Here is a 14,306-nt window from a genome sequence, read left to right on the forward strand (position 1 = left end):
CTTTCTTTCTTTCTTTCTTTCTTTCTTTCTTTCTTTCTTTCTTTCTTTCTTTCTTTCCTTCTTTCTTTCTTTCTTGACAGAGTCTTGCTCTGTTGCCCAGCCTGGAGTGCAGTGGCACAATCTCAGCTCACTGCAACCTCCGCCTCCTGGGTTCCAGTGATTCTCCTGCCTCAGCCTCTTGAGTAGCTGGGACTATAGGCATGTGGCACCATGCTTGGGTGCTTTTTGTATTTTTAACAGAGACAGAGTTACACCATGTTGGCCAGGCTGGTTTCGAACTCCTGGCCTCAAGCAGTCCACCTACCTCAGCCTCCCAAAGTGCTGGGATTACTGGCATGAGCCACTGCTCCCAGCTGACTTCTAAACCATAATTTCTAATCTTGTGGCTAACTTATTAGTTCTATAAAGGCAGTCTGGTCCCCAGGCAAAAGGAAGTTTGTTTTAGGAAAGGGCTGTTGTTATCTTTGTTTCAAAGTTAAACTATAAACTGTCTCCCAAAATTAGTTCTTACACCCAAAATGAACAAGGGTAGCTTGGAGGTTAGAAGTAAGATGGTGTCAGTTAGGTCAGATCTCTTTTACTGGTATAATATTCTCACTGTTATAATTTTTGCAAAGGCAGTTTTGGAACTGGGAACCCAGAGCAGAATCAGTCAGAGCCCCATCAGCTGGGAAGTGGGGGCATATGTACACATATCAGCCTAAGGGCAGGGTGAGGGCAGGTGCCACTGCCTCTGGGTCCCAGATTGCACAGGGAGGATGCAGGCACCGCTCCTGCCCACCCTCACTCCCTAACCCTGCCAGACCCTGGGGACCCAGAGGTCCCTCTTGGGCAATATGCAGGCAGCAGCCCCAGGTACCGGCTTGGTTCCAGTTCTCTCCACTGGCTGGGGCCTTGGGCGGGATTTTCTTACTCCCAGGGTCGCAGGGGCTACATCAGGAGCTTGCAGGGCCTGGCAGGAGGATTTAGATGGACACTCCTAGCACTTGGGAAAACAGTCTGGCAGTTCCTCAAAAAGTCAAACATGGAGTTACCCTATGACCCAGCAAGTCCACTCCCAGGCATATACCCGAGAGAGCTGAAGACAGATGTCCACACAAAATCTTGCACATGCGGCCTGGGTAACACAGTGAGACTCCATCTCCACAAAAAAAATAAAAATAAAAAGTAGCCGGACATGGGGATGCATGCCTGTAGTCCCAGCTATTAGGGAGGCTGAGGTGTGAGAATCACTTGAGCTTGGGAAGTCAAGGCTGCAATGAGCCGTGATCATGCCACTGCACTCCAGCCTGGGCCACAGGGTGAAAACTTGTCTCAAAAAAAAAAAAACCTTGCACATGGATATTCAAAGCATTATTCACAGTAGCCAAATAGAGGAAAAATCCCAATGTCTGCAAACAAAGGAGTGAATAAACAAAATGTGGTATGTTCATACAATGGAATATTATCCAGCCCTAAAAAGGAATGAAGTACAGATACATGCTACAACATAGATGGACCTTGCAAACATTATGCTAAGTGAAAGAAGCTAGGCTTTGGGAGGCCAAGGCAGAAGGATCACTTGAGGTCAGGAGCTGGAGACCAGCCTAGGCAACATAGTACAACTCTGTCTCTACCAAAATTAAAAAGTTAGCTGGGCACAGTGGCACACACCTGTAGTCCCAGCTATTCAGGAGGCTGAGACAGGAGGATCACTTGAGCCCAGGAGCTTGAGGCTGCAGTGAGCTGTCATCACGTGGCTGCACTCCAACCTGAGCAACAGAGTGAGACCCTGTCTCAAAAAAGAAAGAAAGAAAGAGAGAGAGAGAGAGAGGGAGGGAGGGAGAAGGGAGGGAGGGAGGGGGAAGGAAGAAGAAAGCAAGCAAGCCAGGCCAACTCAAAAGGCCACATATTGTATGATTTCAATATATGAAATACCCACAATAGCCAAATCCATTGAGATAGAGATTTGAGGTTACCAGGGAATAAGGGGAGGGGAAAATGGAGAATGCTTGGGTATGGGGTTTCTACTGGGATGGTGAAAATCATCTGAAATTAGATAGTGGTGACGGTTGCACAATTTTGTAAATATACTAAAAACTACTGCATTTTATACTTTAAAGGATGAATTTTATGGCATGTAAATGATATCTCAATAAGAAGCGTAAAAAAGGTATAGTCAGAGAAGTGTCACCCCCTCCTCTTCCCGCTATCCTATCCCATTCACCAATTCTTTCTACTCCTTTCCACCTGTCCCTGTAGGTAACCAATCTCATCAGTTTCTGATCTTTCCTTCTTGTACTTCTCTGCATAGATGAGCAGACACCTGTGTATGTTCTTATATTGTCTTCTCTCTTCATGTGTGTTCTGGGATTCACACTGTATCAATTCAATGTGCTCCTCCTCATTTTCTTTTACAGCTGCTTAGTGTTCTGTTACCTGGATATACTACAATTTATTCAACCACTCTCCCACTTGTGGGTATGTAGATTGTTTCCAATATTTGCAATTAAAAAGAACGCATCAGTGAAAAAGGCTTTGCATGTGTATTTCCATACTGCCACAGGTAAAGGTTCTGAGGAGATTCTGAGAAGTGGAGTTGCCTCAGGTTAAAGGGTACATGTGTATATAGTTTTCTTAGGTATTACCAATTCCCCTAGAATTGTACCAAATTGTACCAAATTGTATTCCCACCAGCAATAACTGTGAGTGACTGTTTCCCTACAACTTGGTGAACAGAATGTGTTGTGATCATTTTTATTGTCAGTCTGAAAAGTGAAAAATAACATCTCACTGTGGCTGTGATTTGCCTCGCTCTAATTATCCGTGTCCTTGAATTTTTTTTCATAAGTTTGAGGGCCATTTTAATATCTTTTTTGGTTAGTTACCTGTTGGTGCCTTTCCCCTCACTTTACCATTGAATTTGGGGGTCTGTGGTATTTTGTTACAGCAGCCTGAGCTGACAAGACAGGTGGCTTTGTTTTTCACACTTAGATTCCTGATCCATTCAGTTTATTCTTTTGTTGGATGTGTGCTATGGTTTAGATGTCTGTCCCCTCCAAGGCTCATGTTCAAATGTGATCCCTAGGGTTGAAGTGGGGCCTGATGGAAGGTGTTTGGCTCATGGAGGTGGTCTCTCATGAATAGATTGATGCCTTCCCTGGTGGTGAGTGACCTCTCACTTTCTTAGTTCCCGGGAGAGCTGCTTGTTGAAAGATTCTGGCACCCTCTCCCCTGTCTATTGCTTCCCCTCTTGACATGTGGTATCTGCTCACATCAACTCCCCTTCACCTTCCACCATGAGTGGAAGCAGCCTGAGGCCCTCACCGGACACCCAGTCTTGAACTTTCCAACCATCAGAATTGGGAGCCAAATCAACTTTTTTCTTTATAAATTACCCAATCTCAGGTATTCCTTTATAGCAACACAACACAAAATATGACAGTGTAACATATGGATTTAATTTTATCTTTTTCCAAATGGCTCCCAGTTGTCCCAGCTCTATCTATTGCAAAGCCTATGTTTAGTGTGTAGCAAAGGCAACATCTCAAATTAGTGGGGTAAAGATGTTTTGGGCCTAATCCTAAATTTTCTAGTCTATTCCAATTTGTCTGTTCACGTACCAGAACCATCCCAGTCTTAATTATAGGAGTCTTTTTTTTTTTTTTTTTTTTAATGTCTGGCAAGTCTAGCTTTCTCTCATGGTTTTTCTTTTCCAACGTCTTCCTATCTGTTCTTGCAAGTTTATTCTTCTATGTGAACTTTTGCATCAACAGGTCTATCTAGCCGGGCGCGGTGGCTCAAGCCTGTAATCCCAGCACTTTGGGAGGCTGAGACGGGCGGATCACGAGGTCCGGAGATCGAGACCATCCTGGCGAACACGGTGAAACCCCGTCTCTACTAAAAAAATACAAAAAACTAGCCGGCCGAGGTGGTGGGTGCCTGTAGTCCCAGCTACTCGGGAGGCTGAGGCAGGAGAATGGCATAAACCCGGGAGGCGGAGCTTGCAGTGAGCCGCGATCGCGCCACTGCACTCCAGCCTGGGTGACAGAGCGAGACTCTGTCTCAAAAAAAAAAAAAAACAGGTCTATCTTGCTGTTTTTTTAATTGGGATTATATGGAGTTTAAAATTAACTGAGGGAGGACTAACGGCATTACAATGTTGACTTTTCCTGTGCAAACAAAGCGATATTTTTCCATTTGTTTTCCTTTCGTGTCTTTCAAAACTGTTTTAAAAATTTCATCATGGCCAGGCGCGATGGCTCATGCCTGTAATCCTAGCACTTTGGGAGACCAAAGTGGGCAGATCACCTGAAGTCAGGGGTTCGAGACCAGCCTGGCCAACATGGTGAAACCCTACCTTTCCTAAAAAGAAAAAAATTAGTCAGGTGTGGTGATGTACACCTGTAATTCCAGCTACTCAGGAGGCTGAGACACAACAATCACTTGAACCCAGGAGGCGGAGGTTGCAGTGAGCTGAGATTGTGCCCTTGTACTCCAGGCTGGGCGACAGAGTGAGACTCTGTTTAAAAAAAAAAAAAAATCCTCATATAGGTATATACATAAAGGCCATTATATTTTACATGTTAATTTTGTATCCTTCTACTTCACTAAACTCCTTTACTATTTGAATTAGTTTTATCATTGATTCTCTGGGGTTCTTCAGGTATATTATGCCATATGTAAATAGAAATAGTTCTCCTTCTTTTTTACCATTCTTAGGCCTCCAATTGATTTCTCCTGTCTAATTGCATTGGCTAATACATCTAGTACAACGTGGAATAGTGGTGGATATAATGGCATCCTTGCCATGTTTCTCTTCTTTCATTCTCTTTTTATTTTTTAGAGTCAAGGTCTCACTCTGTCACCCAGGCTGGAGTACATGGCATAATTAGGGCTCACTGCAGCCTCAAACTCCTGGGCCCAAGGGATCCTCCCACCTCAACCTTTTGAGTAGCTGGAACTACAGGCAAATGCCAGCACACTTGGTTTTTTTTGTTGTTGTTGTTTTTTGTTTTGCAGAGATGAGGTCTCATTTTGTCTCCCAGGCTGGCCTCAAACTCCTGTCCCATGCAACCCTCTCATCCCAGTCTCCCACAGTGTTGGGACAGCAGGCATGAACCACTGTGCCTGGCCCTTGTTATGTTCTTGATCTTAGTGGAAATGCTTCCAGTGTCTCTTGATTAAATAAGATGCTGGTTTATAGGACTATATCTTATCACGCTGAGAAAGTATCCCTCAATTCCTGTTTCACTGAGTGTTTTGATCATGAATGGGTATTGAATTTTGTTAAAGCTTTCTTAGTATTTATAGAGAAATAAATAAGCATATTATTCTCCCCTTAGGTTCATTCATGTGGTACATGCTTGTTGTATATTGAATTGGATCCCATAGAATGAATCAATCCTGATGATACCTTTATCAGAATTAGGGGTACCTTTATCTTGAACTTCTAGCCTCCAGGACTGTGAGACAATACATTTCTGTCATTTGAGCAGCCCAGTTTGTCGTTATGGCAGCCCTAGGAAACTAATGCAATGCTATTAATGGATGAAGTTTTCTAATATTAAAGCTACTCTGGAGGCTGAGGCAGGAGAATCGCTTGAACCCGGGAGGTGAAGGTTGCAGTGAGCTGAGATCATGCCACTGCACTCCAGCCTGGGTGACAAGAGCAGAACTGCGTCTCAAAGGAAAAAAAAAAATCAACCTTGCATTCTTGGTCTGACTAGTTTTTAATAATATCCAGGATAGTAACAAAATATAAGCAGTGTTTCAGAGAAGGATAGACTTGAAAGCAACTCAGAGGTCTTCTTGTCTCAATATCCCAATTTCCATCATACCTGTTCTGCCCTGGAGTCCCTTGTGAGCTCCCATTTTTGACCACAGAGGGATGCACCATTAGCAACTATTCACCACTGAAAGTTCTGTATCTGACGGGCCTTCTCACTCTGCAATCTTGACACCCCCTTGCCTGAGCTGGCCAGATGAGAACGAAATGAACTGGTTAATAGGGTGATTTTTAATATTCCTCCCAGAGACACCAAGCCTTAGGAGCCTCCACTTTGAGCCACTCCCCATGCCACAGCTTCCTTTAGGGTTCTCACACAATAGCTTGGCAATTAAGTCTGTTGGGATTAAAGAATACATTATTATCATAAGCTTCACCTGGGAAATCCTATTGCACACAGGAGCAGTGAAGATAGGGGTTTTCTGACTTGGGCAGAGAAGACTCTGTCTCCAGGCTCTGGTAAGATAGAGTGTATAGAGTCTGGCAGAACCAGGAAGAGAGGGGTGGATCAGCTCCGGGTGACAAAAGGCTCTCCCAGGTAGAGGGGAAAGGGCTGTGCTGTGAGGAAGTGAGTTCCCAGTTACAGTGGCATCCAAGGAGAGGTGGGACAGCCAGTCAAGGAGCCTGCGGAGGTGACCTTTTCCTGGAGGAGATAGGAAGAGGGGAGGGAAAGCCCACAAGAGTGGAGTCAGACAGGGTAGGTTTGGATTCCAGTTACTAATTGTGTGACCTGGGGCATCTCCCTGAGGCTTGGAAAATGGACTAATCAGAGCTGCTGCAGAGGGCGGTTGTGAGAAATGGGAAGTACACTTCCACAACAGGCCCTGTGATGGCACCATTAGATGACTCAATTTATAAAAACTGACCAGCAGGATTCTGGGGCCAGAGCATCATCAAAGTCCCACCTTTTCCCCAACCTTATTGGGCAGATCTGGCTCTTCCTGGCTTATCTTGGGGACCTCTCTCTCCCCCAATAGCAGGGCCAATGCTCTCTCCACCCGGCCACCAGGGTGGGTGTCTTGGGCAGGTCACTCTTTCACTAGGCCTCTTTTCTCACCTGTCAGAAAAGGTGGAGCTGCTGGAGATGGTTAAAGGACTGGGCCCTTTCAGTGCTAACCTGCTAGGGTGGCTGGGCTTCTCACTAGCCATGAGTGCATGTCTCTGCTTCTGGGACTCAGTATCTTCACAAAATGAGGGACTGGAGCCAGATGTCAATAACACCAGCTAGCAAATGCTGAGCTCTTACTCCAAGCAAAGGACCACCATGAGGGCTCCACATGGCCCGGCCCATTTAACCCCACAACAACTCCATGGTGCAGTTGTTCCTATGTTGGCTTTACAGGAGAGGATACTGGCACAGTGAGGTTGGGTCACTTGTCTGAGGTCACTCAGCTAATACGGGCCCAGGCAGAGTCCCTGCTTACAACTATTGCAGAATACCCTCTTGTGGCTCCAATGCTTTGAGATACAGAAGAGGGTCTGAGTATCCTCTGAACCCCACTGTTTTGTGGGCTGAAGCAAACATGCCTTCTCAGACACAACCCCAGCTCCACCGTGGAACACATGGGAGTTGCCCAGCCCAGAGACAATGCTGCCCAGTATCCTACACAACCGGGCCTTTAGCGAGCCCCATGACTTGCCTGTACCTGGTCATCACACACTTCAGCTAGAAGCCCATTTTACAGACAGGGAAAATGAGGCTGTGAAAGGATAGAGGACATGCCCAGATCACACAGCTAGTAACTGGCAGAGTGAGCACTGGAGCCCAGATCTGCTTGGCTCTACCAGTTGCTGCTGTCTTCCTGAGAATGACCCTTGGCCTCTGCCCTCCAGGAACTTTGGCCTCGAGGGTAAATTTTGGTCCCACCAGCAACTCTGAGAGACGCAGCCTGAAAAGGGCCATAGGTGAGGGGTGGATGCTGAGCAAGGGAGCTTTGGGATGCTGCGGCTCAGGGAGGATGGAAGAGTCCTTCAGATGGTCACAGATCAGTATGGGCAAGGGTTCAGGTGGGGAGAGTAGAGCCCCTGAAATGACCCTTGAAGGGCTGGTGAAGCTGCTGCTCCCAGTACAGGGCACGGAATGAGGTTAGTGGAGATGGGGGAGTCAGATGGGGTGCAGTCTTAGAACACTCTTCTGTGGGTGGCGGGTCTCAGCTGCATATGTGAAAGTCTTCTTTGGTTGAATAGGAAGCTCCCTGGGGCTACTCTTAAGGGAGAAGCATCTGGGTGGCCTGGGACAGAGGCAGGGAGGTTGGGGAGAGGCTAGAGAAGTCCGGGTGAGTGAGAGTGAGGTGAGGCAGGGACTCCGCTTAGTGTAAAGAAAGGAAAATCGTGAGTCCTTTCTAGGGGAATTTCAGGCAGCTAGCTAGCTTTGAGAAGTAAACGAGCACCTTGACAAGCAACAAGGTAATTGTAGCTTAAAACAAGGGCCACCCAAATAAGTTAGAGCCACAAGATGTCTGGTTCCCTATAGAAACTAAAGATAACATCTTGATCTGTGTCCCTGAATTGTTTTTCACAGCTGTCACTTAGGCCTCAGACAAGGGGAAACTGAGGGCTGTTCTTTACATTTCTTCCCAAGGGTTCTGCAGAGTCACACCTATAAGCCAAAGCTTAACATTCCTATCTGTGGACCCCAGGTTTTTAGACAGTCTTGCTTCCTAAACCAATTGCAAATCACAGAATCTCTGAATCCACCTATGACCTGTAACTCCCCTGCCTCAAAATATCTCACCTTTTTGGGCCAAGCCAATGTATAGCTCCAGACTATTTATTTATGACTTTGCCTATAACCTCTGTCTCCCCACCTTCAAAAACCCTTACATGTAAACCATTGGGGAGTCCGGGTCTTAAGCATTAGCTGACCTATTCTCCTTGCTTGGCACCCTGCAATAAATGCCTCCCTTTCTGCCACTGCAAATCCTTATGTCAGTGTTTGACTTTGCTGCACAGGGTGGGTGGACCCAAGTTTGTTTCGGTAACACAAGAAGTTGATGAAATCACTAACTGAGACTGGGAAACAAACTGGAGGGAGAGAATGAGTGGGCTGATGGGCTCATCAGATCAGATGGGCATCTGTCCTGCTGACTCAGGGTGGGGGACGGTGGCACCCCTGAGTCCCTACTGTAGGCAAGAACTAGTCACCCCTAAACCTTCTCTATTGGATTCCCCAAACGGCCTGGGATGGGCAGAGATTATAGTCCCCATTTTACAGATCAGGAAACCGAGGCTCGGTGCCATCCCAGGGCATTCCGGGAGCCAGTCACGGAGAGAGAGTCAAACATGAGCCCGGGAGCCCATCGCAGCACCGAGTTAAGTGCTCAGGCCGGGGTCAGTTTTCCCATCTGACAGAGGCCGTCTGCGGCTCACAGGGGCCTGGGCTCCCTCTTCTCCATCCGAACACTTGGGATGGATGCGAAGGTGGAGTTCGGAAAGGGAGGGGCGCTGACCACCAAGTCCTGGTTCTGGCAGGCACCCCGGCCCTTGCGGGCCCTCGGTACTAGACGCCAGCTCCAAGTCAGCCGCGGCCCGCCCTCGGGGAGCTGAACCCACGCCCTGGCCCTATCCCTCGCGGTGCAGCCAGCCCTTGGGAGGCTGCCCACCGGGATGCACCCAACCGCAGACAGATAGGCTGGGAAGGAGGGAGAGAGAGGGCCCGACCGAGTCGGTAAAGGTTGTGGGTGCCGCTAGGGGCCCCAAACACCCCCTCAACATCCGGGCTGGAACCAGACCTCTCCTCTGAGCTGCAGCCCGCGGCGCCAGTGCGCATGCGCGCACCGAGCCCTCGGCCCGCCCTCTCCGCCCCACGGGAGACCACGCCTCCGGCTCGCCACGGGCGAATGGGCAGAGGCCGTGGGCGGGGCGGGGCGGAGCCGGGCCCGGCTGGCCGAACCCGGGGAATGCGAGCGCCAGCCCCCGCCCCAGGCCAGTCCCAGCTGGATCTCCGGCCAGAACCCGAGGCCGCTACGCCGGGCGGCTGCAGCCTCCGCTCCAGCTCCCGCGCCGTGCCCTGCATCCCGGGAACCCGGCTGGACCCGCGGTGGCGCGGCCGGTAGGAGGCGCGCGGAGGGAGGCGTGTGCTTCTGTGTGTCTGTGTGTGTGTGTTTCGGGGGGGCGTGTGCGGATGCAGCGCGAGCCAGTGCGTTCTTCGGTACCACGAATCGGTGGAGGGGGCTGCATCTCCCGCGGGCCCGAGGGGAAAGGAAGTGACCGCTGGCTGCGGGGCGGGGTCCTGGACTATCCGCCTGGGCTCCCTGGGCTCGTCCCCACCCCCACCCCCGGCTAGGAGTCTTTTTTTCACCTCCCTCTGGGTGTCTCTGAGTCGTTTTCCTAGTGCGGACGCGCTGGAAGCGCTAACACCCGGGGCTAGACTGTCCCTTCCTCTCATCTTCCTTACAGTTCCCCTCTTCTGTTCCCTCCTTAACCCCCTCTTTTATCCCTGCTATCCACCAACCCCTTCTGGGTACTACCCCACCCAGGCTTGGGAAAGGGGCAGGGCCGAGGCTCCTGCTGCCCCAGCCTATCCGCTTCTTGGCACTCCTCCCCGGTTGAATGGGGGCTTTTCTCTTTGACTGCAGGGCGGGCGCACACGTGTGTGTGTGTGTTTGTATGTGTGTTGCGAGAGTGTGTATTGCGGGAGTGTGGGAGAGTGGTCTGGGAGGGAATAGATTTTTGATTTCTCAGACCTCAGAGTTCCCACCTCTGTTCCTCTGGGTTGGGGGGGTCTCAGAAGACTGGCCTCGGGACCAGAGGTGAAGTAGGACCAAAGATCATTAACAGGTGCGACGTTCTCTCTCCCAGTCATTTCATGTGGTGGGATTCACCCCCAAGTTCCATACAGATGAGCAAGAGTGGGGCACAGAGAGACAAAGTCAGCTGCCCTCTCAGGGCTGGGAGCCAGAATTTGAACCCGGGTCCACCTGGCTCTCATCCCAGAGTCTCCTCCCTGCACCTGTGGTTTGGAGAGAAAAGTACTGAGGGCGACTATCCCAGGACTCAGGGGAAAGAGAAATCTGGGCAGACTTCTTGGAAGAGAGGGGCTTAAGGGTGAGACTCAGCCAACTCGATGAGTCTGAGGCCTGCTGGAGGAACCAGTGTGTTCCACAAGGATTGACACCTCCCAGGGTCCTCGGGCTGGTCCTTGCTCCTGTCCCCAGGGTCCGGCAGTGGGGTGGTCTGGCTGCCTTTGGGATGTGGTGGTCTGGCTGCCTTTGCCTCCTGGGCAGGGTGTGGTGGGCCACCGCTGCTGCTGCAGGCCAGGCCAGGCTAGTTGCTAGCACACAGAGGCATGGTCTTTGCCCTGAGGAGCCTCCCTTCTGACAAGACAGGCAGTGGGTCCACAGATAAGGCCCCGCCCAGAGTTGTATCCAGTGCTGGAAGCACAAGACAGGGACTGTTGGGTGCCCAGAAGTTGGGGATGAGTTCACTTGCAGATTCGTTGGGGCTGGGTCTCAAAGAAGTCCACTAAGCAGAAAAGAAAAGGCAGGGCATCGCAGCCCCAAGGAACAGCATCAGTAAAGGCCTGGCAGTGTGAAAATGAATGCTGGTGGGGTGGATTGTGGATGAGATAGGTCAGATGTGTGTCCAAGAAGGGTCACCTTTGGCTGCGTAGTGGGTGGGCTTCTGTCGAGGCCTGTAAGGAGGAGGTCAAAGCAGGGAGAGGGCCCTCCCTTCTGCTCTCCTCTGCTCCCCACCCAGGGTTAGCCTTGGCAGGGGAGGAGGGGCCCTGATAAAGGTTCCCAGAGCAGGGGTGCTGGGGGCAGGAGGTGCCCAGAGGCTACACAGGGCCCCAGTGCTAGGGGAAGGTAGGTGGGGCTGCCCCTGTGAGATGGGGACCACCATTGCGGGTGGGGCAGGTTGGGAGTAAATTGACAAGTGGACTTTTGGACAGGGTGGTTGTGAGATGCCTGTGGGTTTTTGTGGGTGACATCCGGGACACTGCTCCCAGGCCAGCACTGTCTCTGCCTGCTTTCCTGGCAGGCTCTCAGATCAGCCCTGGAGTCCTGGTCCCAAACAGGAGGCCTCTTGCACCCTCAGTGGGTACCCTCTCCTACCTGCAGGGCCTAAATCATGTGTCTGATCTTTCTCTTGGCTGAGACCATCTCTGTACCTTCCTACTTGCCTATGACCTTGAGGCGGAGAACTTCCCTTTTCTGTCTCAGTTTTCTTATGTGCGGGATGGGGATAAATGCTGCCTATTCACAGGGACTGGGGGAAGATGAAGATGAACTTAGATAATGTCACTGAACGCATCTTTCTAAGTACATGGTGTCTGGTAGCCATTATTACTAATAGCAGCTGGCAATCAGCATCACTTAGTTCCCTCCCTGGGGATGAGGGGCTGACTTTGGGAGAAGAAGGGTGGAAGCAAACAGGCCTCTCCTATTGAAGTGGAAGCCTCTCTTGGATTTAGTGGGTGAGGGGGACTGCTTATGGGAGTGGTCTCTATCTGCCTGACCAAGTCCCCTGGCTTCCCCCAAAAGCTTCTAGTCCCTGAGGAGAGGCAAGGGCTGAGCAGCCGGGAGCACCCTAGAATACAGCATGTGAAGGTTGAACAGAAAGCCCAGCAGCGGGCCCTTGGCTCCCCCAGCTGCAACGAGCAGGATCTGCAACACCCCCCACCCCTCCCCGGCAGCCTCCTGGGCAGCTGGCAGCAGTCTCTCTGCAGCTGGGCTTTTCACCCGCCCTGTCTCTGTCCCCATCTATTCAAGTGTTTTGAGTGCCTTCAGAGCCCCTCCCAGGCACCCCTTGAGTGCCCTCAGAGAGCTCTTCTGTCTCTCCATCCCTGGTCCCTACTCAAAACTTTCCTGGGCTCACCATGGTCCTGAGATTTGGGCTTCCTGCTGCACACTCTGAGCCCTCCTCCGGGCTGGTGGAGATGCCCTGGGGTTGCCTTGCTTCAGTGCAGGCAGAGCTGCTCACTTGCCTGTGGCCTCGGGCCTTGCCTTTCCCTGCTCACCCAAGGCAAAGGGGCCAGGTCCCTTTGCGGTTGGAATCTGGATGTCTTAGGAGGCCAGCCTCAGGCTTGGAAGGGGAAGCTGTGGACAATGTGTGCTTACCCGCAAGGGCCTGGGTTACTGCTCCCCATTCTGGTTGTTTGCACGTGTGCTTCCAGGGACCCGAGCTTTCCCAGGGATAGGGGCCTGGGTTGGCGACAGCTGAGGCTGCAGTGGCCTGTGGGTTTTTGCTGTGGTTTTCTCCCACAGTGGCCATGTGGGAGAAGGGGCTGGTGACCGGAGCACACCAAAGCCCATCCACTGGTCCCCAGCTGCCCTTCACTGTCAGGATGTGCCCTGCGGGATGGTGGACAGAAGGCTGGGAGCCCATTGGCTTGACCCACCTGCCTTGCCCGGCCAGCCCCTGCTCAGCCAGTACCCTCTGCTGCTATGTAACTTCTGCCAGTCGGAGTGAGGTGAGACCCAAGTGATATGTTACTCACAGCAGGAACTAAGGAACTGGCGTGGGGTCGCTTTGTTGTACAGCGGAGCAACTCAAGGTGTAGGAACTTCATTCCCCTCATGGGCTTCTCCGGGCAGGAGAGGGGGTGGGGCCCCATGACCCCCCCGGCTCCCATTAGCTATTCTTCAGGAACAGCATCGTTCAAGAGCATATTCCTTTCCTATCGCTGTTGTGACAAATTGCCACACTTGGTGACTGAAAGCAACACAGATTTATGCTCTTATAGTTTCGGAGGTGAGAAGTCCCCCATGAGTCTAATGGGGCTAAAATTCAGGCTGGCTTCTTCTGTGGGATCCTGGGGAGAGTCCGTTCCCCGTCTCTTCCAGCCTCGGGTGGCTGCTGGCGTTCCTTGTGGCAACATTGCCCCAGTCTCTGCTTCTGTCTCATTGCTCTTTCCTCCTCTGGGCAGATCCCCTCCACCTCCCTCTTATAGGGACACTTGTGATTACATTCAGGGCCCACCTAGATAAGCCAAGATCATCTGTTCGTCTCAAAGTCCTTAATCACATCTGCAGAGTCCCCCGTGCCATACAAGGTGTCATTCGCAGGTTTAGGGATCTGGCTGGGAGTATCTTTGGGGCCATCATTCAGCCTACCCCAGGAGCTGACTGCAGCACCACTGCAGGCACCATTCCCAGCTCCTGCCACCACCCCAGTGCCCACCGATCCTGGCTTCCCCAGTCACAGTCCTGTTACCCAGGAGGTCACTCACAATGTCTGTCTCCCCTCCAGCCTGGGAGCCTTGGAGGCTGGGCGCTGCTGTAGCCCTGGCCCCAGTGTCCAGCCTGAGCCCCTGGTAGCCAGAGTTCAGGGATGTTTGGAAGACGGGCATCCCTGGCATGGCTGCATGGGTGGCCCTGGTGTCTGGACCCTGCCTGCATTTGACAGCGTGCTGGGCCTTTCAGGGTGGAGTGCAGCTCATTTCAGACATTCACACAAGAAGCCCAGTGCTTTGCAGGGTCATTTGATGCTCACCATCACCCTACAAGGGGGTAGGGCTGGGGGTCCCGCTTTACAGTTGAGAATACCAAGGGCTATTACGGCCAAGTCCTGTCTGGTATGTGGGGTCAGGTGAACAGGC

The 14,306-nt window shown here is 51.3% G+C and overlaps 1 protein-coding gene across 1 annotated transcript in view; it reads left to right on the forward strand.

The window, feature by feature from the left end:
* The first annotated feature begins 9,636 nt into the window (after positions 1-9,636).
* The window catches only part of CAPN5 (calpain 5), a 58,395-nt gene continuing 53,725 nt past the window's right edge, over positions 9,637-14,306 (forward strand). Inside the window, exon 1 of the mRNA XM_023209339.2 lies at positions 9,637-9,818. The gene's annotated coding sequence lies outside the window, so the exon portion shown is untranslated. The remainder of the gene's footprint in view (positions 9,819-14,306) is intronic.

Source organism: Piliocolobus tephrosceles, chromosome 13 (genome assembly GCF_002776525.5).
Source record: "Piliocolobus tephrosceles isolate RC106 chromosome 13, ASM277652v3, whole genome shotgun sequence".
Taxonomy (NCBI): Eukaryota; Metazoa; Chordata; class Mammalia; order Primates; family Cercopithecidae; genus Piliocolobus; species Piliocolobus tephrosceles.